This window comes from Rattus norvegicus, chromosome 15, assembly GCF_021556685.1.
Source record: "Rattus norvegicus strain SHRSP/BbbUtx chromosome 15, alternate assembly SHRSP_T2T, whole genome shotgun sequence".
Taxonomy (NCBI): domain Eukaryota; kingdom Metazoa; phylum Chordata; class Mammalia; order Rodentia; family Muridae; genus Rattus; species Rattus norvegicus.
The window spans coordinates 93,539,985-93,563,999 of NC_141548.1; the positions used below are offsets into that span (position 1 = coordinate 93,539,985).

General features: G+C 36.2%; 1 long non-coding RNA gene across 3 annotated transcripts in view; it reads right to left on the minus strand.

Annotated features, from left to right (window-relative positions):
* Nucleotides 1-284: 284 nt before the first annotated feature.
* LOC148001124 (uncharacterized) overlaps nucleotides 285-24,015 on the minus strand; it is a 98,975-nt gene continuing 75,244 nt past the window's right edge. For 2 of the 3 annotated variants that reach the window (XR_015638511.1, XR_015638510.1), the window contains one exon: nucleotides 297-650. This is a non-coding gene — a long non-coding RNA (uncharacterized LOC148001124). Of the gene's footprint in view, nucleotides 651-24,015 lie in introns of all 3 variants that reach the window. The other variant, XR_015638512.1, reaches the window with a different exon arrangement.

Genomic DNA, 24,015 nt, shown 5'->3' on the forward strand with positions numbered 1-24,015 from the left:
TGGTGTAAGGTAAAGGATACATATGCTTAATTAAAGCAAAAAATAACTTCTATCAAAAGAAACCATGAAGGGGTGAAGATAATGAAAAATAGGGTTGTGAGAACATACATTTTGGTTAAGAACTAAGTCAGGAGAATCTAGATATGCTGGGAGAAAGTATAAATGTCACGAACATATCTGAAAAAGCAAGCATTGGCTGAATAATAATAGGCTACAAGATAGAACTTAATGTTTACTAAGGATACAAGTGATTTTGACATAGATTATGATTAGAATTTTAAGAATGAAACAATAAAGCACGCTGGAATTTTATTTATTCTCTATGGACTTCACAAGCAGTTGGATTTTACTAAAACTGGCAAAGGAACGCCATGAAAAGCTGAATTTTCAAGTGACATTTTGGTAGTCTTCTGCTAGACATGTGTTGGGGGCCTCGGGCCAGCTTGTGTATGCTCTTTGGTTGGTGGCGTATTCTCTGGGAGCTCTCCGGGGTACTTGGCACTGTTGGTCTTTCTACGGAGTTGGCATTCCTTTCAGTTCCTTCAATCCTCCCCATCTCTCTTCAACAGGGATCCCAGCATCAGTCCGTTGTTTGGCAATAAGTATCTGCTGGTGGAGCCTCTCAGAGAACAGCCATGCTAGATACCTCTCTGCAAGGACAACATAGCATCAGTAATAGTGTCAGGGTTTGGTGTCTGCCCGTGGTATGGATGCCAAGTTGGGCAGGTCAGTGGTCAGTCCTTTGTTCAGTCTCTACTCCATTTTTGTCCCTGCATTTCTTTTACAAAAGAACAATTTTGAGTCAAACATTTTGACAGTATGTTGGTGTCCCTGTCCCTCCTCTTGAGGGTCTATGTAATTACTGGATGTGATCCCCACTGTTAGGCATTTCAGTTAAGATCACCCAAATTCAGTCCTGGGAGCCTCTTACACCTTTATAACGGTTCCTCCAACACCCTATTCTCACACCTGGCAGTTGCATATTTCCAGCATTCTTTATTAATTCATACTTGCATTCTTCCAGCTCTCTACATTTCTTTTATGTCTCCCCTCACAATACCTGATCCTGTCCATTTTTCCCTTCCTCCTTCCCCTACTTTGTCTAGCCTCAGTGGGAAAGGATATACCTACTCCTGTAGAGACTTGACTCCCTAGTGAGGTAGGATGGTGAGGAGGGGCCCTCTTGGAAGTTAAGTCCAGGAGGAATGGGGGTTGGTAACTTGGTGAGTAGGTACCAGAAGGAGGGCAACACTTGGGATGTAAATAAATATAATAATTAATTAATAATAAAAATAAGAAAATATGTAACCTAAAGGGTAACAAAAAAGTTATTAATATACTAAAATTTGTTTTACTCCTGCCCTCCTAAATAATCAAGTGACCTTTTGGCAATGTTGTGAATCACAAACAATTATAGAGGAATGCTAGCTGCAAAGACATCAAGTGAACAGTTTTGTAAAAAAAAAAATAAAAATTATATGAGCTAAGTCAACTTGCTGAAGGGACACCTTCACACCCACATGTATTGTAGTAAAATAGCCACCATGGCAAAGTTGTACAATTGTTCTCTGTGGCTATTAATAAACTCGTAAGAAATTAAACAGACACATGAGGGGGCACTTTTTTCTGCCCTGAAGAAGAATGAAATTATGTTGGAAAATGGATGCAACTGCAGGTCCTTAAGATAAGTAAAATCACAGTGTTACAGACAAGCACACATCTTTCTCTTTAGGTATGAAAGACAATGAAATCTAAAAAAAAAAATTTAAAAAGTAAAAACATTAGCAAAATGAATGAAAGAAAGAAAAGCAGAGAAAGAGAGAAGTGGCTAGATATTGTCTGAGAGTAAGAAAATATGCAAAGTGTGAAAGATAAAAATATATGGCAATACAATGAACAGCATAACATATACAATTAGTATTTAGGAAGAAAACTCCAACCAAGGTGCTATAAGGTATACAGAATATGATAATAATAGAGTAATAATTTTGGCTTACTATATATGAGGCAGTATTTCATACACTAAATTCTAAAAGAAGAAAATTTTATTAAAAGTTTCACATTCTTTTCCATTTTTTTTTTTTTGGTTCTTTTTTTCGGAGCTGGGGACCGAACCCAGGGCCTTGCGCTGCCTAGGCAAGCGCTCTACCACTGAGCTAAATCCCCAGCCCCTCTTTTACATTTTTAATATCCTCATTTAAAGATGAGGTTTGCACATGTAGGTGATGTTACCCATATGAGGTATTAGTTAAAGTTGAAGGCAGGCTGCAAATTAAAAAGTAAATGTTGAATAATTTATTATTGTTGTCTAATATTAGGTATATATTGAATGCAAGATAGAATGAAACAATAATTATTATAATAAATATACTAACACCATTGCATAGAATATTTCAAAAGATACATTACATCATAGCGATATTTTTAAAAAAAGATCCAATACAACGTGGGTAATTTTCTGCATTCATTGTGTACAGTCATTAAAAGCACACTATCATTTCTCCTAACAACCAAATTTGCCAAATCAGAACAGATTAAGGAAACTGAAAGTGACATGCAATTTTAAACAAATTAAACTATTTCAAATAAATAACTACAGAATGTTGTTGCCAAGTACTTTAGACAACAATGACATCCATCCTTCTGAATATTTAATTTCCAGCTAAATCAAAGGAAATCACAGGACCTGGAGAGATGTTCTAGTAATTTAGAAAACCCACTCTTCTTCCAGAGGAGGGTTTCAGCTGCAGCATTGTGCCTAACAGAGGAGGAATAAGACTCAAGTTTCAAGGAGTCTGCCTCCTTATTCTGGCCTCTGAGCATACAGCACACATACATGTAAGCAAAATAACCACATATAAAAAAGCTTTAAACAAAAGAGAATGAAAAAGTTATGATTCCAATGAATTTGAAAATTGCTCTTTTTAACTCTATGAACAACTGATTTGGAATGTTGACAGGGATTGCTTTTGGCAAGATGGCCATTTTTACTATATTCATCCTGCCCATACATGGTCCTGGCAGATCTTTCCACCTTGAGATCTTCTTCGATTCTTTCTTCAGATACTTGAAATTCTTTTCATATAGATCTTTCACTTGCTAAGTTAGAGTCACACCAAAGTATCTTATATTATTTGTGGCTATTGTGAAGAGTGTCATTTCCCTAATTTCTTTCTCAGCCAGTTTATCCTTTGAGTAGAATAAGGCTGCTGATTTGTTTGAGCTAATTGTATATCCAGCCATTTTGTTGAAGTTATCAGCTGTAGGAGTTGTCCAGTGGAATTTTTGGGGTCACTTAAGCAGACTATCATATCATCTGAAAATAGTGATATTTTGACTTTTTCTTTTCTAGTTTGAATCCCTTTGACCTCTTTTTGTTGTCTAATTTTTCATAGAGTTAGAAAGAGCAGTTTGCAAGTTCATTTGCAGTAACGAAAAACTCAAGATTCTGAACAATGAAAGAACTTCTGGGGGAATCACGATCCCTGACCTCAAGCTGTAATCCAGGGCAATCATGATAAAAACTGATGGTATCGGTACAGAGACAGGCAGGTTGATCAATGAATGAATTGAAGACCCAGAAATGCACCCACACACCTATGGTCACTTGATCTTTGACAAAAGAGCTAAAACTAACCAATGTAAAAAACGAGAGTATTTTCCACAAATGGTCTTGGTTCACCTGGAGGTCAGCATGTAAAAGAACGCAAATTAACTCATTCTTACCTCCTTTTAAAAGATCAGGCACAAGTGGATCAAAGACTTCCACATAAAACCAGATACACTGAAACTAGTAGAAGAGAAAGTGGTGAAGAGAATTAAACACATTGGCACAGGGGAAATTTTCCTGAACAGAATACCAATGACTTATGCTCTAAGATCAAGATTCCATAAATAGGACCTCATAAAATTGCAAAGCTTGTGTAAGGCAAAGGACACTGTCAATAGTACAAAACAGCAACAGATGGGGAAAAGATCTTTACCAATCCTAGATCCGATAGAGGGCTAATATCTAATATATATACAAGGAACTCAAGAAGTTAGACTCCAGAGAATCAAATAATACTATTAAAAATGGAGTACAGAGCTAAACAAAGAATTCTCAACTGAGACATATTGAATGGTTGAGAAGCACCTAAAGAAATGTTCAACATCCTTAGTCATCATGAAAATACAAATCACAACAACCCTGAGATTCCACTTTACACCAGTCAGAATATCATAGATCAAATCCTTAGGTGCCAACCAATGTTGGGGAGGATGTGAAGAAAGAGGAACACTCCTCTATTGTTGGTGGGATTGCAAGATAGTACAACCACTCTTGAAATCAGTCTGGAGGCTTCTCAGAAAATTGGACATTATACTACCTGAAGACCAAGCTATACAACTCCTGGGTATGCACCCAAAAGATGCTCCAACATATAACAAGGAGACAAGCTCCACTATGTGTAGGATGATATCATTATGCAGGGGAAGGCAGGTACAAGATAGAACAAGGTCTGTCATTGGACAAATAGGAAGGAGAGACTCTAGAAAAGTTTTGAAGTGGAGGAGAAAACTGGAACCAGGGAGTGGAGGAGCAGGTGAGAGAACATGGAGGAGGATGTTAGGATTCTTCTCTGTCCATTTACAGGTTGTTATGAATATTTTTAAGGGATGGATGTGTACAGGGATTTGTATGTCTAGGTGGGCAATTCAATTGCATCAGAGGTTATTGTGTTGTGTGTTCTTTCATGTGGTAACTTAAGTTGAAGAAAGTGTGTGGTGGCTATGGAAGCTAGCCCACCATGAAACTGAGATGTATATGTCTGGCATGCTGGCAACCTGCCTTCGAAACTAGATGGGTAGAGAGATTGTTGCCAGGCTCAGAGAGTAGCCATTGGCAGTGTGATATGGGATGAAGCAAAGTGGGTGAGATGCTTGGCTGGCTGATATGAAGATGTCTACCGATATCTTGGGGCACTATGGTACCTGATCTAGTGTGGGATAAAAGACAGCATTTTTTTTTTATAATTTTACAGCAACAACTATGTTCATAGCAGCCTTATTTATAATAGCCAGAGGCTGGAAAGTACCCAGATGTCCTTCAACAAAACAATGCACACAGAAAATGTGGTATATTTACACAATGGAATACTACTCAGCTACTAAAAATAATAACTATATGAAAATCTTAGGCAAATGGCTGAACCTAGAAATTATCATCCTCTGTGAGGCAATGTTCTGGTTTAAATCTTGGCCCTCATCCAGACAGAACACACCAAACCAACACAGTTCCACATAGACAGGTTTAAGAAGAGAAGAAGAGTAGAAGAGATGAAAGAAAGGAGGCCAGCCATGGGCATGAGAAGGGAGAGGGGACAGGAATGGGAAGAGAAAGAGAGAGGGCAAGAGAGTGGAGAAGAGCAAAGAAGAGAAGAAGAGCAAGAAGAAAAGAGAGCAAGAGAGAAGTAAGATGGAGAGGACAGGGCAAGCAGCCCCCTTTATAGTCAGGCACAGCTGGCTTTTGCCAGGCAACTGTGGGGCATAGCATACTTGGTTGTTGCCAGTTAGACATGGGGGTGGATCTTAGACAGAATACCAATAGGTAACCCAGTCACAAAAGAGCACACATGGTATATACTCACTGATATGTGGGTATTAGCCCCAAAGCTTGGAATACGTAAGCAAAAATTCACAGATCATATGAACCTCAAGAAGAAGGAAGACCAAAATATAGATGCTTCATTCCTTCTTAGAAGGGAGAACAAAATACTCATGATAGGAAATACAGGGACAAAAAATGGAGCAGGGACTGAAAATAAAGGTCATCCAGAGATTGTCCCATCTGGGGATCCTTCCCATATTCAGGCACCAAACCCATTCACTATGGATGATGCCAAGAAATGCTTGGTGACAGGAGCCAATTTTGGCTGTCTCCTGAGAGGCTCTGCCAGAGCCCTACTGAAACAGATGAGGATGCTTGCAGCTAACCATTGGAATGAAGAAAGGGAACCCAACGGGAGAGTTAGAGAAAAGACTGAAAGACCTGCAGGGGTTTGCAACCCCATCAGAAGAAAAATAATATCAACTAACAGACCATACCAGAGCTCCCAGGGAATAAACCACCAGCCAACTAAACCACCTCCATGAATACACATGGAGGGACACACGGCTTCAGAAACATATGTAGCAGAGGATGGCACTGTCCAGCATCAATAAGAAGAAAAGCTCTTGGTTTTGTGAAGGCTCATTTCCCCAATGTAGGGTAATGCCAGGGCATTGAGGTGGGAGTGGGTGAGTGGGAATGGGAGAAACCTCATAGATGCAGGGAGATGGGGGAGAGGCTATTGGAAAGGGGGGAAAGGGAAAAATATTTAAATGTAAATGTATAAACTATCCAAGAAAAATAAAAACAATAAATAAGTTATTATATTTGAAATTAGTGTATTTGCTATGATAATATCATAACTTAATACTTTTAAAATATATTTATATTCTAAGATGAACATTTTATAAATCTCATGTTGTCTACTTAATAAATAAATAGAGAGTATATTGTAATTCTTCAAATTAATTCATTTTTACTGTACTTTTGGAACAAAAATAGTAACATTTCATCTAAGGAGTGAATATATATATTTTTCAGAATATTTTATATTAAATTTAAGAAGATCATTTAAACTGAATATGCCATTCTTAATAGTATATTATTGTCTATGCTCAAATTCCTTTTTTCTTAATATTGAGCTACATTTATTAATATCCATAAACATTTAACAGTGACAAACATCTCACCTATTCTATTAGTTAACATTGCTATAATGTCAATTTTAACATTTTCTATCAATGTAAAACAAAATATTAATAATACCTAGACTGTGACAATAATATATGCAAAAGAATTAGATCACAGGATTCAATTCCATATACTTTTGATTTACAGAATAAAGAAATGTTAATATTCCTCATAGCAATCACCAGGAAAGTTATTAGGATAAAATTTCTGAAATGTAATGTATTTAATGAACTCACATTAATTATAAATACACGCTAGCTTTGCAATAAATATATACTTTGGTGAGTAGCTGGGTAGACTATTCAATGATTGTGAACGCTTACTTCTCTGATGGATTAGGATTCTGTTACACCTATTTTGGCAACCCACAACATCCTGTCACTCCGTTCCAGAGCATTCTATGGATTCTATTGTCCTCTACAGGCACTCCCATGTATGTTGTACACATTACATTAACAGGGGAAGATACATACCCATAAATATAAATGAATGTTATTAAAATGTACTGTAACAAAACTGATGCTGTCATATAACTGAATCAATTCAAAGAGACTCAGAAAATTTAATTATTCAAAACACACTGAAATTCAAGAAACTCACAAGGACCAGGGGCTGCTACTCGTTAGAAATTTGTGAATTTGCTCTTCAGTTCGAAGAGAATATGACAAAAATATATTTCTTCTGTACCAATACCATGCAGTTATTATCATTAATGCTCTGTAATACTGCTTGAGTTCAGGGATAGTGATTCCCCCTGAAGTCCTTTTATTGTTGAGGATAGTTTTAGCTATCATGGGGTTTTTGTTATTCCAGATGAATTTGCAAATTGTTCTGTCTAACTCTTTGAGGAATTGGATTGGTATTTTGATGGGGATTGCATTGAATCTGTAGATCGCTTTTGGTAGAATGGCCATTTTTACTATATTAATCCTGCCAATCCATGAGCATGGGAGATCTTTCCATCTTCTGAGGTCTTCTTCAATTTCATTCTTCAGAGTTTCGAAGTTCTTATTGTACAGATCTTTTACTTGCTTGGTTAAAGTCACACCGAGGTACTTTATATTATTTGGATCTATAATGAAGGGTGTCGTTTCCCTAATTTCTCTCTCGGCTTGTTGCTCTTTTGTGTAGAAGAAGGATACTGATTTATTTGAGTTAATTTTATACCCAGCCACTTGGCTGAAGTTGTTTATCAGCTTTAGTAGTTCTCTGGTGGAACTTTTGGGATCACTTAAATATACTATCATATCATCTGCAAATAGTGATATTTTGACTTCTCCTTTTCCAATCTGTATCCCCTTGAACTCCTTTTGTTGTCTGATTGCTCTGGCTAGAACTTCAAGAACTATATTGAATAAGTAGATAGAGAGTGGGCAGCCTTGTCTAGTCCCTGATTTTAGTGGGATTGCTTCAAGTTTCTCTCCATTTAGTTTAATGTTAGCAAATGGTTTGCTGTATATGGCTTTTACTATGTTTAGGTATGGGCCTTGAATTCCTATTCTTTCCAGGACTTTTATCATGAAGGGGTGTTGAATTTTGTCACATGCTTTCTCAGCATCTAATGAAATGATCATGTGGTTTTGTTCTTTCAGTTTGTTTATATAATGGATCACGTTGATGGTTTTCCGTATATTAAACGATCCCTGCATGCCTGGAATGAAGCCTACTTGATCATGGTGGATGATTGTTTTGATGTGCTCTTGGATTCAGTTCGCCAGAATTTTATTGAGTATTTTTGCGTCCATATTCATAAGGGAAATTGGTCTTTCTTTGTTGGGTCTTTGTGTGGGCATGGTATTGGTACAGAGACAGACAGATAGACCAATGGAACAGAATTGAAGACCCAGAAAAGAACCCACACACCTATGGGCACTTGATTTTTGACAAAGGAGACAAAACCATCAAATGGAAAAAGGATAGCATTTTCAGCAAATGGTGCTGGCTCAACTGGACGTCAACATGTAGAAGAATGCAGATCGATCCATGCTTATCACCCTGTACAAAGCTTAAGTCCAAGTGGATCAAGGACCTCCACATCAAACCAGACACACTCAAACTAATAGAAGAAAAACTAGGGAAGCATCTGGAACACATGGGCACTGGAAAAAATTTCCTGAACAAAACACCAATGGCTTATGCTCTAAAATCAAGAATCGACAAATGGGATCTCATAAAACTGCAAAGCTTCTGTAAGGCAAAGGACACTGTGGTTAGGACAAAAGGGCAACCAACAGATTGGGAAAAGATCTTTACCAATCCTACAACAGATAGAGGCCTTATATCCAAAATATACAAAGAACTCAAGAAGTTAGACCACAGGGAGACAAATAACCCTATTAAAAAATGGGGTTCAGAGCTAAACAAAGAATTCACAGCTGAGGAATGCCGAATGGCGGAGAAACACCTAAAGAAATGTTCAACATCTTTAGTAATAAGGGAAATGCAAATCAAAACAACCCTGAGATTTCACCTCACGCAGTGAGAATGGCTAAGATCAAAAACTCAGGTGACAGCAGATGCTGGCGAGGATGTGGAGAAAGAGGAACACTCCTCCATTGTTGGTGGGATTGCAGACTGGTACAACCATTCTGGAAATCAGTCTGGAGGTTCCTCAGAAAATTGGACATTGAACTGCCTGAGGATCCAGCTATACCTCTCTTGGGTATATACCCAAAAGATGCCCCAACATATAAGAAAGACACGTGCTCCACTATGTTCATCGCAGCCTTATTTATAATAGCCAGGAGCTGGAAAGAACCCAGATGCCCTTCCACAGAGGAATGGATACAGAAAATGTGGTACATCTACACAATGGAATATTACTCAGCTATCAAAAACAATGGCTTTCCATCTTCTGAGGTCTTCTTCAATTTCTTTCTTCAGAGTCTTGAAATTCTATTGTACAGATCTTTTACTTGCTTGGTTAAAGTCACACCGAGGTACTTTATATTATCTGGGTCTATTATGAAGGGTGTCGTTTCCCTAATTTCTTTCTCGGCTTGTTTCTCTTTTGTATAGAGGAAGGCAAATGATTTATTTGAGTTAATTTTATACCCAGACACTTTGCTGAAGTTGTTTATCAGCTTTAGTAGTCCTCTGGTGGAACTTTTGGGATCACTTAAATATATCATATCATCTGCAAATAGTGATATTTTGACTTCTTCTTTTCCGATCTGTATCCCCTTGACCTCCTTTTGTTGTCTGATTGCTCTGGCTAGAACTTCAAGAAGTATATTGAATAAGTAGGGAGAGAGTGGGCAACCTTGTCTAGTCCCTGGAAATCAGTCTGGAGGTTCCTCAGAAAATTGGCATTGAACTGCCTGAGGATCCAGCTATACCTCTCTTGGGCATATACCCAAAAGATGCCCCAATTTATAAGAAAGACAATGCTCCACTATGTTCATGGCAGCCTTATTTATATTAGCCAGAAGCTGGAAAGAACCCAGATGCCCTTCAACAGAGGAATGGATACAGAAAATGTGGTACATCTACACAATGGAATATTACTCAGCTATCAAAAACAATGACTTTATGAAATTCGTAGGCAAATGGTCGGGAACTGGAAAATATCATCCTGAGTGAGGTAACCAAATCACAGAAAAACACACATGGTATGCACTCATTGATAAGTGGCTATTAGCCCAAATGCTTGAATTACCCTAGATGCCTAGAACACATGAAACTCAAGACGGATGATCAAAATGTGAATGCTTCACTCCTTCTTTAAAATGGGAACAAGAATACCCTTGGCAGGGAATAGAGAGGCAAAGATTAAAACAGAGACTGAAGGAACACCCATTCAGAGCCTGCCCCACATGTGGCCCATACATATACAGCCACCCAATTAGACAAGATGGATGAAGCAAAGAAGTGCAGACCGACAGGAGCCGGATGTAGATCGCTCCTGAGAGACACAGCCAGAATACAGCAAATACAGAGGCGAATGCCAGCAGCAAACCACTGAACTGAGAATAGGACCCCCGTTGAAGGAATCAGAGAAAGAACTGGAAGAGCTTGAAGGGGCTCGAGACCCCTTATGTACAACAATGTCAAGCAACCAGAGCTTCCAGGGACTAAGCCACTACCTAAAGACTATACATGGACTGACTCTGGACTCTGGACTCTGATCTCATAGGTAGCAATGAATATTCTAGTAAGATCACCATTGGAAGGGGAAGCCCTTGGTCCTGCTAAGACTGAACCCCCAGTGAACGTGATTGTTGCGGGGAGGGCAGCAATGGGGGGAGGATGGGGAGGGGAACACCCATAAAGAAGGGGAGAGGGAGGGATTAGGGGGATGATTGCCCGGAAACCGGGAAAGGGAATAATACTCGAAATGTAAATAGAAATACTCAAGCTAATAAAAAAATAATATATATATATATATATATATATATATATATATATATATATATATTTCTTCATTTGCTTAGTTGGCACATCATTTTCATCGATCGCTATTAATCTTCGGCCCCTAAAAATATTTACTCATTATTTTGTGCAGAAAATAGATCAGAAGCCAGTAAAATGTATAACTATTTACACAGAATTGTCAAAATAAAACAGGAACGACAAAATTTGAGCACATAAATTGGGCTACCTCTGTAGGAATTATCTGGCCAAGAATAAAGAAAATATGGAGTTAGTCATTTTTCTTATTGCCATTTTGTGAAGTTTTATAATTAAATCCTTATTAGAATATGGTGAAGGTGACAATCTTCTTTTTTAAAAATTTTTATTGGTTATTTTATTTATTTACATTTCAAATGTTATTCTCCTTCCTGTTTTTCCCTCCACAAATCTTCTATACCAACCTGTCCCCATGCATCCATGATGTTGCTCCCCCTCCCACTTACCCACTCCAGCCTCCCTGCCCTGGCATTTCTCTATTCTAGGGCTTCAAGTCTTCTTAAGAAATCCTACATTGAATTTCAAATCTCATTGTATTGGTGTTTCTAGATGTGCTTTGTAGAGAACCTTTTGGGGCTATTTGCTTCTAGACATTTGGAGGGAATTTGACATTATCAGGACAAAAGAAGGAAACCCAGAGCAGGAATATGGCTTTGTGCTTGGACTCAGGAAGTGGGGCCTGATTAAGAACATTTACATTTGAGTTAATGCAAAGCTCAGAGCAGGCTCTGTGGAAGCATGTGTGGCAGTCCTTTCATCTTGGCCATCCTAACCAGTCCTAGAAAGGTGTTTATAGGACTTTGATTATCACCTTACTTCTTCCTAGACTCAGAACTGATCTTATCATTCTGCATGCGATTAATGTGGTAATAAGAGCAGATTGTCTGCTTAAGCCTCAGAACTAGCAGGAGTCACATTAAATGTTGTGTAATTGTGTTTTTTTTCTTTTCAATCCTCACTCCTGCCCTGGAGAAGCTGTTGACTGCCTGAGCTGGCTTGGTCAGTGCTTCATGAAAATTTATTGGGACATACAGGTAGAGCCTCCATTTCATACTTGCTGTTATACTAGTTTCTCTTTTGTTACTAAAGCTATTTAATTGAGAATGTATAAGTGAATAAGAAAAAAGAAGTCTTCTATTTACCTTAGAGCAACAGAATCCACAAACAGTGCACTGACATAAGATCTTCTTTAGATATACCATGACTATTTCCTATCCCCACAGTGATGGAAACCAAAAACGATGATTCCAGAAAGAAAACACAAGTGTTACATTAATTTTTAAAAAGATATGTCCATCCATGATCTAGTAGCCAAGTCTTAAACTCTAATTGCCTCTTAGCATCTTTATACTGAATAACCAAATTAATGGCACCTCATCCTTTAGGAGCCTGTTTAAACCTTATGCAAACAACAACATTGTTCTTAGGAGCTGCATATTGATAACTAGCTGCTTTCACTTTTCCTTGAGATAAATATAATCAGCAGCCTTTACATCTTGAGAGAATGTAGGACATAATGAGCCCTACACGAGATCACACTCACAAAACCATGGAGACGGAGACCAATGCAATCAAGCAAGAGGTTTAATGATCCAGCACACTGGGGTTGCCCTTTCATCGAGACAGAGGCGACCCTGAGTAGCAAAAGCACACACTTTTTATACACTTGTGGAGGACAGCCTTTGGCAACAGCATGAGTTGGTCCTGGATGATGCACATTGATCCTTACATTTCTCAGTGAAGAGGTATCTTTGGCATGCGAATAGGGGACTGAAAAAGGCCCTGCCCTCTTCCAGGTTAGCTCATTTCCTGGGAGCAGAGTGTTATTTTAAATTCTTTGGAAACTCTGGTTCTGATAACTGAAAGTCTCAGCCACTTGGTGTTTTCCTTAAGACAGCCATATTCATTATGTTTGAATCTTACAAGAACCACCACCAATACAATCCTGGCTGGTCGCCTGACCCCAAATTTCTAGATACCACCTTTTATTTTAAATTAAATATCCCAAATTATAGTAAAATTGATGCTTAAATTTAGATTATGTAAGATAATGGTAAAACAAAATTCTCAAATCAGAAATAAATGTGTGGGCTGGAAAGATTGCTCAGTGGGTAAAAATAGGTGCAACTCTTCTAGAAAGTCAGAGGTTAGTTCCCAGAACTCATGTCACTTCCCTGACAACTTGCTTTAACTTTGCTTCGAAACCATCTGATTCCTCTGGCTTTGAACCAAGCACCTAGCAGGACATTCTTCAACCACAAGATGAAAAGATAAAGAAGTTAGAAATGCTGAGATGGGGAGGCCTTGCATAAGCTGATTGCTTGTGCCAACCAAGTGTATAACAAAGCACAGCAGGTATAATATTTATAGAGGGGTGGGAAGGATGGGAGTGAGTCATGAAAAACTATTATACAAGGGGTAAAATCAGCAGGAAGCTAATCAAACCATGTCACATAAAGGAAGCACTGAATATCTCAAGGATATCAGAAACCAAGCACACTGAGACCTTGCTGTATAATTATTCTTCTTTAGCATTAGAAGATTTGCTTTTAGGCCAAGAGACCCTGGCCTCAGGCCATTAATTGCAATGCCAAACATGGTGCCAGTTTAAAGAAGAACCTATATTCCCTTTCCATAAACCATGATTTCAGGAAAAGCCTCAGACCTATTTGGAATCTGAAAGTGATGAATACACACACACACACACACACACACACACACACACACACAAACACACACACACACATACACACTACACACTTAAAAATAAATTAAGAAAAAATAGAAAGAAATGAATGTTTATTATAAATCAGGGCTCCTGCTCTACAAATGAGCACATGCTCTTTGCTCTGCTATTAATTAGTAGATATCTATATAGAAATGCATGTAATTATTCTCAATACCTGGTAGAAGCACTAATGACTCATATGCAGAAATCTGTAACCAGGGAATGTAGCTTATATGCAGAGCAGAAACAACACTGAATATCCAGAAACAATAACTGCATTTAGTTAGAGAGAAATAGATAACTCCTATAAAATTTCACTGAATGGGAAAGACAATCATTGTAGTGCAATATTTCTTATGTCAAGTCTCATACTAGATACAAACATCCAATCTCCCTGTGAGAAAGGAAACTTGTCCTTGGTACTGACTTTGCCTATTGGATTGACGATGGTAGTGAACTTTACATAATTTTATGTATTTAAGACATTTACCACCCAGTGAAATTGATGTCGATGAAAATTTTATAAAAAATATTATTTTGTTATTGTAGAAAATATTTCTTCTGTTTACCCAGTACCCATAAAGCTGTTCTAGCAATGTGTAAATTTTTTGAAATTGCCATGTGACATTGTCATCTATGTTTGCCTCTATTGTATTCGGAGTTATTCTGGGACACATACCGTCTGTGATGCAGATAGACCTGCCTGATATTAAACTGTCTTGAGTATCAGTGACATTTGATAATGCTCATACTTCTGAGATGTTTCATGAACTTATTGTTTGACTAAGTGCAAGTCATCCTGTTGGAATACACATAGATTGTTATAGAAATAATAATACTTTGCATATTTTTGTTGAAAAGTTTGTGTTGGAAATTTTTATATAAACTTCACCATAAATATTTATTTACTAGTGATCAAAATTTGAGAGAACAAATAAAAAAATTAAAACACAGTTTATACTAAAGAGGAAAATTGCAAATGGCACAGCTTTGAAAACAATATTAAGTGATTTTTTTCAATGACTGAAATATGTTAACCTGTGTCTACAAACAAACATTTTATATAAAAGTTGATAAATTTAAATGGGTTACATTTCTTCTCCTGGACTATAGACTTCATAGAAATTATGGACACATTTCCAGATTTTGTTTATTAACCAAATAGGTTTATTTAAAATGGGCTATGCAAATAATAAAATAACCTATAGTATGTGCTGTCTGAATCCCAGTTTTCTACTTACAAATGTTATTAGAAAAAGTTATTCTAAGAAGGCATAATGTGAGCATGAAGTTTTTTCTATTAACCTTTCTTAATTTATTCACTTTACATCCCAATTGAAACTCTCTCCTCCCAGTTCCCCCAAAAGGCTTCTTTCACTATTATCATTGTCCTGAGAATAGGAAGGTACCTCCAGGGGAATCAACTCACTCTGGCACCTCCAGTCACTATAGGATTAGGTACAGTCTTTCCTACTGAGGCCAGACAAAACAGCCTGGTTAGAAATACACTTGTATTTGGTTCCTCATTGGACAAAATTATAATCAAGGTTTTCATGCACTAGAGGAGTTTAGAAGTGTTCTCATCACATTGACATGCAAAATTCTACATACTTTCTTTGGCTAGTCTACATGCAGTGATCAGACCAACATACAGGCCATACAACCTTCACAATGAAATAGTAGTTTACCAGACAGACTCTATTGTAATCATATGTGATATCAAAAGGGACTGTCCCATGTTAAGTGCATAGTATTAAGAGTTCTAATTATAACTACATGATAATATTTTTCACCCATATTGTGGTCAGGTCATAAGTTTTGCTCCTCTTTCATTCTTCTGCATCTATGGGGTAAGAGAAGAATGAGTTTTATACTACTTTTTATTTTACTCCATGATAGCACATATTTTCTTAAGTTTTCTGGCTTAAAACTTGTATTGATTGGCACTTTATTCGAAGTGGTTTAAAGGCTCTTACAATATCCTCTTTAGCATACAAGGGAAACTATAAATTAAGTTGAAACCTATTGGAAAGTCATTAATCAAATCACAAGGTTTTTTATAGTTTCCATAATCTATCAACTTTTTTGAGCTTTGTTATACTTATTTGTTGACTTTCCCTGTGATATTTATTAATGAGATGAAACAGCTAGGAGAAGTGGATTATTTCTTCTTAGACATCATTAGTTGTTTTCATAATTCTCTGAGGATTAGAAAATAGCCTACTGGTCAACCTTGTCTTCTGTTCCTTATTTAGGTAATTGCTTCTCCTTGTATATTGTGCATTGGAAACCCGCCATCTTTACTGATTGTTTGGAAGTAGTCCAATGGGGTTGCTTTTACTCCTAAATATAATGTAGAACTTGTCAAGATAGGAATGCCCTAACTACTAATTCATTCAAAACATTTGATAGGAATACCCTAACTACTAATTCATTCAAAACATTTTCCAGGATTGTTTATTCTAAAAGCAGTTCTGAGAAGTGAGATCATATTTCTCTCCCAGGAATCACCTTGTCTCTTCTTGCCAAGATCAGTAACATTACTTTGAACACTCCTTATTATTTGAATATGACTTTGTCTCTGATCCAGAGGAATACTTTTCTTTTTCAGTATCAATACAATTGTGACAGATCTATGTATTACATTTTAAAATCAGTATCATCTTGCCTATCATTGAACTTAATTTCTTAGCCATATCCTTTAAAGCCATCCCTGTTTATGAAAGAGAATTAGCAAGAATTCCTGCCAACGCATTCTTTTTTTTTCAAAAAGTAATCTCTAGTTTTTTCTAATATAATATAATATTTTTAGTTTTCTAGTCTACATTATACACATCTATTGGGATGTCCACAGTTCTGATTTTTTTGCCAGTTTTCTACTTTAACATTATTTATTACTATCCATGTTTACATGTTAATAGCAGGTATGCATGTCTATGTTTACTATTAGATACTACCTTTTCACAGAATCAAAGAAAAATCTTTATAGAAATAATTTATGAAGTCTTTTGCTGGATTTTAAATAATGTTCCACTAAACATTTATTGAAGCATATGTTTTGACATACGGTGTCCCTGTTCAATATCAAATGCTTTCTCCTGACTTTCTGTAAGTACATTACCGCGAGAATTTTCATCTATCTTTAAGGTTTTGCCTTTATCCTTATCATATGGAGGATAAAGCTGCTTGAGTTACATTTGTGCTTAATACATTTTTTCCTTCTAGGGGAAAGGGTAAAATCCAAGATGGAAGACAGTGCTGATGTATCAATGTCAAGAAGAAGAAAACCCTAGCTTTGAATGAAATCAAGAGCACATCTTTTTTGCTGTCTCATTAAATCAAGGAGAGTATATTAAGTCCATGTAAAGGTCATCAGCTCAGATATCTGTCTCATATTATATATAAACAATATGTAATTTATATCACATTATGCAATAATCTACAAACTTTATGAGCAATCTCTGCTAGGTATGAGTAAAGCATTCCGTGGAGCCTGGTTACTCATTAGTAGCTTACAAAGTGCTTCTGCCAATTTATAAGAAGAAATGAAGGCAATGAAAATTGAACAGAGTTCAGACAGATCTACCAGTATTTGCAGTATTTGGTTAATTTGCAAGTATTTGATTAGTTATTAATCTAGCTCACATGATAAGGGTTTGGGGTTTTTTTTTTGGTTGAGTTTTATTTTTCAAAAGTTATTTTTTCATTGCTATCAACACCAAATACATAGATTTTATGCTTATTGTGCTTTCTGTGTGGCTTCCTACCTTAGCTGATTCATGTGAGTTGATAAATGCTTTGAATCAATGTAATAGGCAGCAGTTGTACTATACTTTCTGGAAGTGTCTCAGATGAATACATTTCTTAGATGGCAACCTTATTGTCAGACAGATTCCCAGAAAACCTATAGAAGAGTTCACTTTCCAATATTGTTTCAAACAATAATAGCTGTAGCGTAACTGTGCATGGAATCTGGTTCCTAGATAATTAATTGCTGATAAATTTTTGTTTTATCATACAGAAACATTTTGGATTAAATACTTCTAGAAGGGTATAAGGAAACAGGACCTGAATGGATTAAAAAAGTGATAATCTATGTTAGATGAACAACAACCTCATTCTTCTTGAGGTTTTGTACATTTTCAAGAGTGGTCTTATTAGTTCAAGACTTTAAACTTCTTTTTTACTTTAAAATTAGTTGTTATCTACTGAATCCTAAGAAATAATCTTCAGTGCTATAATTTTCTTCCAAGAAAGGCTAGATATTTCATTAGAGAAAAATGTGTCTGCCCAAAGGGTTTTCAAGTGAGATAATGCATTAAATTGAATTAAAGAGAGATGTGAGGTCTTGGGAGAGTATCTCTAGATAACTGCTTTTCAAATTCAGAGAATATTCTCATATTCTCTTCCTAACATTGTTAATATCTTTCATTACATTACTCTGAGAATTTCCTTCATTGTTCTGTTCATGTACACATGTTTCAGACATATTGCAGAATTGAATTATCTAGAAAAGTTCTTCCTCTTCTGACTGAACTCTCAAAATCCAAGCCAAGTGTATTCAAAATTAATTATTTTCTAAATTGCTTATTTAACACCCTTTACTCAGATGACATCTATTACCTTCTGCTGTCATTTTATAGTTTTGTTACTGATTAATAGCAGTTGTTCCAATTGTATGACTTATGCTTGAATATATGCTCATTATATTTCCAGAGAACCTTAACTTATGCTACCCTAAAATAAAAGAATGCAACATCTTTCATTGGTGGATTCTGTGTGACACTCATATACATTCATTTTCATTTCCTCCTATAGCCTTTAAATTCTTGAAAATGATAATGTATACATTGAAATTTTCCTAAGAACCTCAAGTAAATAAGAAAAAAGAATGAACATATATGTACTTATTTTTTAACATGAAAATTTTGAACCATAATAACATGTATAAGATAATTAAATGTGGTTTTGAAAAGAACATTTAAATTATTTTAGCAATATATATAAAATATATATGATCGGACATCCTGGATATTTGAATATGTATTATTGTAAACTTTGCAATAATTTTAGGTACTTCAAGGCTGCATTTTAACTGTTTAATATGTTCACATAACTTGGTTTAGAATTAGGACAATATTATAGATAAATAGTCAAAGAAAAGTATTTAAGTTTGGGTTTCTTGGAAAAATACTGTGGATAAGTAGATTTATGTTATTAACTTTAATGACATTATAGTGTTATTTTATATTAGGAATGCAGTTATCGTAAACTAACTGGGGCTACAATTCAGTATTATGTAATGTTACACCCAAGAACATGCATAGCAGTTCAAATTGTTTTATTGAGAAGAGTGAGACATTGATAGTTTAATGAGACCTATTTAATAGATTTTTATGACAAAAGTCTCCAACAGTAAGAAATCTGCATCCATAACATGGATACTAATTTACTAAGAATAATTTCTGTTTCTTAACCTTTTTAAAAAAATGTGCCATAAATAACCTCTCTATCAATTATTATATCAATTTATAATAATACACTTTCCACTCTGTTGTTTTACCTCTCCATTCATAGAGTGATTATGTTAGGATTTCATATATACGCATGTTAGAATTATAGTCACATATTGTTCTTGAAGCATGTATACTACCTATGGTTCTCTGAATGCAAGAAATATTGCCATTTTGCAAAGGGCAGAAATAAAACATGGGTTGTCTCTCATAATCAAAATCTATTATAACTTATATTCTTATATATCATGAAAAAATGAAAAGAAGAAAAACTAGATGTATAGGAGTGACAAAGGACTGAATGTGGATTATGGGCAAGCATTATGGCTTTAAAGATGTATCTTTGGTCACTGCAGACATCCTGGGAGGAATGCAGACTGTAGCATGTAGGCAGGTATCAGACTGTTATCTGGCCGGGGTAGGAAGCAGACCTAAAGAGAGGTCAAGGGGTGGGGGTTGAATTGTGGAGGGTGGGGTACTGATCTGGCCAGGATAGGAATCAAAATGCAAGTGTGTATGTATACATATATACCTATGCTGTAATCTGTATAACCATACTTATATAGAGTTTGCTTACCAAAGAATGATAACCTATACATAAGCAAATAAATACTATATCTGTCTTTTGAGGTCTGGATTACTGAACTCATTATATTTTTTCCTAGCCCTTCTCATTTACTCTCAACGTTTATTGTTTTTTTTACAATTTATAATAATCCATCATGCAAATGACCCACATTTCTCTATCCATTCATCCTTTGACTGTTATCTAGAATGGTCTGATTATATTGAATAGAGAAGCAGTGCATGTAGCCGAGCAAGTGTGGTAGAATGAAGCATCCTTTGGCTATATACACCCAGGAATGATTTTGATAGATTATATAACTATGATCTAGTTCCAGCTTCCTGAGGAAACATACACTGGTTACTGTACAAGTTTTCACTCCCACAAGCAACAACAACAACAACAACAAAGACAACAACAAAACATGAGTTTACGTTCTTCTCAGCCATGTATTTTCAATCTTGTGAAAACTATTATTCTGAACCCCATTTTTGATTGGGTTGTTTTTTTCAATAGCCAGTTCTTTGTCGTTTATATCTTTTAGATATTAGTATTTATATATATTTGCCCTTCTTAGGATGTGTAGTTAGCAATTTTCCCCATTCTGTAGATTGCTGTGTTGTCTAAAGAACAGTGTTCTTTGCTATAGAAGCTTTTCAGTTTCATGATGTCCTATTTATTAATTTTTTTAATTGGTACATGTGCTTTTAGTGTTCTTCCCAAATGTTCTCACCTGAAAAATCAGTTCAAGATCATTCTACATGTTCTGTTCAGTTCATGATATCTGCAGTATACCTGGCCTTCTGGTGAGGATTTTAACCTACTTGTGCAGGGTGATAAATATGGATGAGTTTCATTCCTATGTTTTCAGTCATCTAGTTTGACCAGTACCATTTGTTGCAGAATCTGTCTTATATTCCATGTAAATTCCTGACTTCTTTATCAAAAATTTAGTTGACAACAGGTGTGTGGCCTTTTTTTTGTGAGTTAAATTACATTCTGTTGGTCAATTTCTGGATGTCTTTGTGTCGATGCCATGCTTGTTTTATTACTCTATCTCTATAATAAAATTTGAGAATTGACATGGAGATACCTCTAGCAATTCTTTTATTATTCAGTATAATTTTATTCATTTAGGGGTTTGTGTCTTCGTATCAAAATGAAGATTGCCCTTTCAAGATTAGTGAACGTGTTGAGTGGTTTCATGTGCCAGTTTGACACAAGTTGGAGTTTCTATAGTAAACTGTATTCAATTTTCAGTAATGACAGCAGGATCACAGTTCAGTAAATACGGTAATGCTAATTGGTTATAATTATACATAGCTGATCTCTAATGAATAATATGATATATAATTTAATCACTTAACTAATAAGATAGTATAATTTTGTCACATGACAAGTGAATAAGAGAGGAAAAATTACAAGGATATTGCCACTGATGTAAGTAGAGATATCCTCACCAAAACAGTTTCTTTTACTTTTTTTTTAACTTCATTCTTCTATCTTATTATTACAACTTAACATCAGTTTCCCCCTCCCTACACTTCTTTCAGGTCCCTCATCCCATCTCACTTCACCTCCCCCTGACTCAATCCTTCCCAGTTTTCTTTCAGAAAACAGCAGGCCTCCCAAGGATATCCACAGAGCATGAGATTACAAGTTAGCAAAATTGGGCAAATACCCTCATATCAAAACCAGAGAAGGCAACCCAGCAGAGACCCTAGAGCAGGCAAAAGAGTCATTTTAGACAAAGCCCATCATCAGGGCGTTTCTCCATTTTCTATTTCCAAGAAGTTTTCCTCATGGCTATTGCTAGTGGTTATTACAGGAAAGACCGAAATGTTTATTTTCATTCACAGATGGCGTTTGAAAGTCTTCCCAAAGTGTTTATAGTCAAAGACAGTTCAGCTGATTGTACAGATTTCCCCACAAAGCCATAGACGTTAGCTGGCGGTGAAAATGCTGTATGAGAACGTAACTCTGTGGTGCTGGTGACCTGGCTCCATCTTCAGTACTGTGCAAGCCTGATGACCTCAGTTTGATCCCCACGATCCATGCAAAAAGCTGTTGTCGTGTCAAGCTTGAAACCCCATCCCTTGCATCAAGTTGATTTGAAGAGCTATCAAGGCCTAATTAATGATATACACGTAACTGGATTCTAAGAGCTATGAAGGCCTAGGTAATGATATACACATAACAGTGAGAGATCTGGTAGAAGAAGGTAGAAGAAGATTGATGATTGAAGAACTATACCAATAGCTGGCCCAGAGCCTGCAAATACATGCACAAGTACCCCACCAAAAACACAAAGTTGTACACACACACACACACACACACACACACACACACGAGAGAGAGAGAGAGAGAGAGAGAGAAAGAGAGAGAGACTGTCCACACACACATACACACACACACACAAACACACACACACGAGAGAGAGAGAGAGAGAGAGAGAGAGAGAGAGAGAGGAAGAGAGAGAGAGAGGGGGAGAGAGAGAGACTGTCTACACACACACAAACACAAGAGAGAGAGAGAGAGAGAGAGAGAGAGAGAGAGAGAGAGAGAGAGAGAGACTGTACACACACACACACACACACAGACATACTCACACAAATTGTTGGGGACATGAGTAATTGGAATTTACTTGTACCTGTTAAGCCTCTGAGATTAATTATGTAAATATTATTCTATCTGATGACAGTGTTAGAGCCTTTGTGTATATTTATAGTAACATAGGCCAGCAAACCACTTTCTTCAAAATAACATAACTCTTTTTCTTCTTATTCATTTTGAGGTTATTATTGAAAAGCTTTATAGGAACTTGAACTTAAGACAGATAGCGTAGTAGTGATAAATGTATTATTTTTTCCTAACATACAAGTGTTATATGCTACTCTCCAAATATGAGATTTCCAAACTAAGTAGCTTTGAATATTTTCATCTGAGATTTCCAAACTATGTAACTTTGACTATTTTTATCTCTGGAGAAAACTATGGGAGTATGTGAGGTTGTTTATAGAAAGATATTTTCTGACGTTGGAAGACTTGCCTTGAATGCGGGCAGCATTTCATGTACTAAGAGTCTATACAGCAGAAGTAATGACTGACTAGACTTACTGCCCTGGAGTTATGTTACAGAGTCTTTCTGATCCATAACTGTAGATTTCAATATAACCAAATTCCTCTGTCTTACTGCTATGCTACTCCTTCAAGCCTGATTCAGATGTGAACCACATCTTTTATTTCTTTAAGCTTTTTGTATTAGTTGTGCTGTCCTAATGTAAAATATAGCCAACACACATGTGCATGCGCACACACAAACACACACACACAGTACTGAGGTTAGATTCTTTAAGTAAATGCCCATGTGCTCTTCAGGTATTTAACACTGGTGACAGGAATACATGTTGAAGACATAATGTCCTTGATATGTTCTAGAATATTATAAGCAGAGTTTCATAAACCTGTCCTGTGGGAGTTTAGAAGAATAGAATTCTGAGAAAAAATACTGATAGCAGAAACAACTTAATGGTGTTTCAGAAAACGGAAAAAAATCATAATGGTCTGGGTTCATTAATGTTATATTCTAGCCAAAAGTCTGCCTTCATTTTTCCCATATTCTGATAAATGGAACATTACTGCAAAGTAGTACGTTAATTGTAAATGGAGTATAAATTGTAAGTGTAATTAGGATAGCCAAGGTCCTCTCCTCTAACTCTTGCATTCTGTTGCTGAAGCTTGCAACTGTGGTCCCTATTTGAGTTCCTAAATTTTCAATTCAAAGTTTCCTCCAGTTTGGTTTGATTCTACATTCACATTCAGGACTGAATTGTTTTATCCACATACTTTCACTGTTTCTGTGTTTTCATAGATTTCTTTAAGGGATTTACTAAATTCCTCTTTAGAAACTATCATCTTTGCAAATGTTCTTCTAAAGTCTCTGACTTATACTTCTGTGATAAAGACGGAAGGCTCTGAATATGGTCCACATTGTTATTGACTTTACTTTTTATTATTTTTT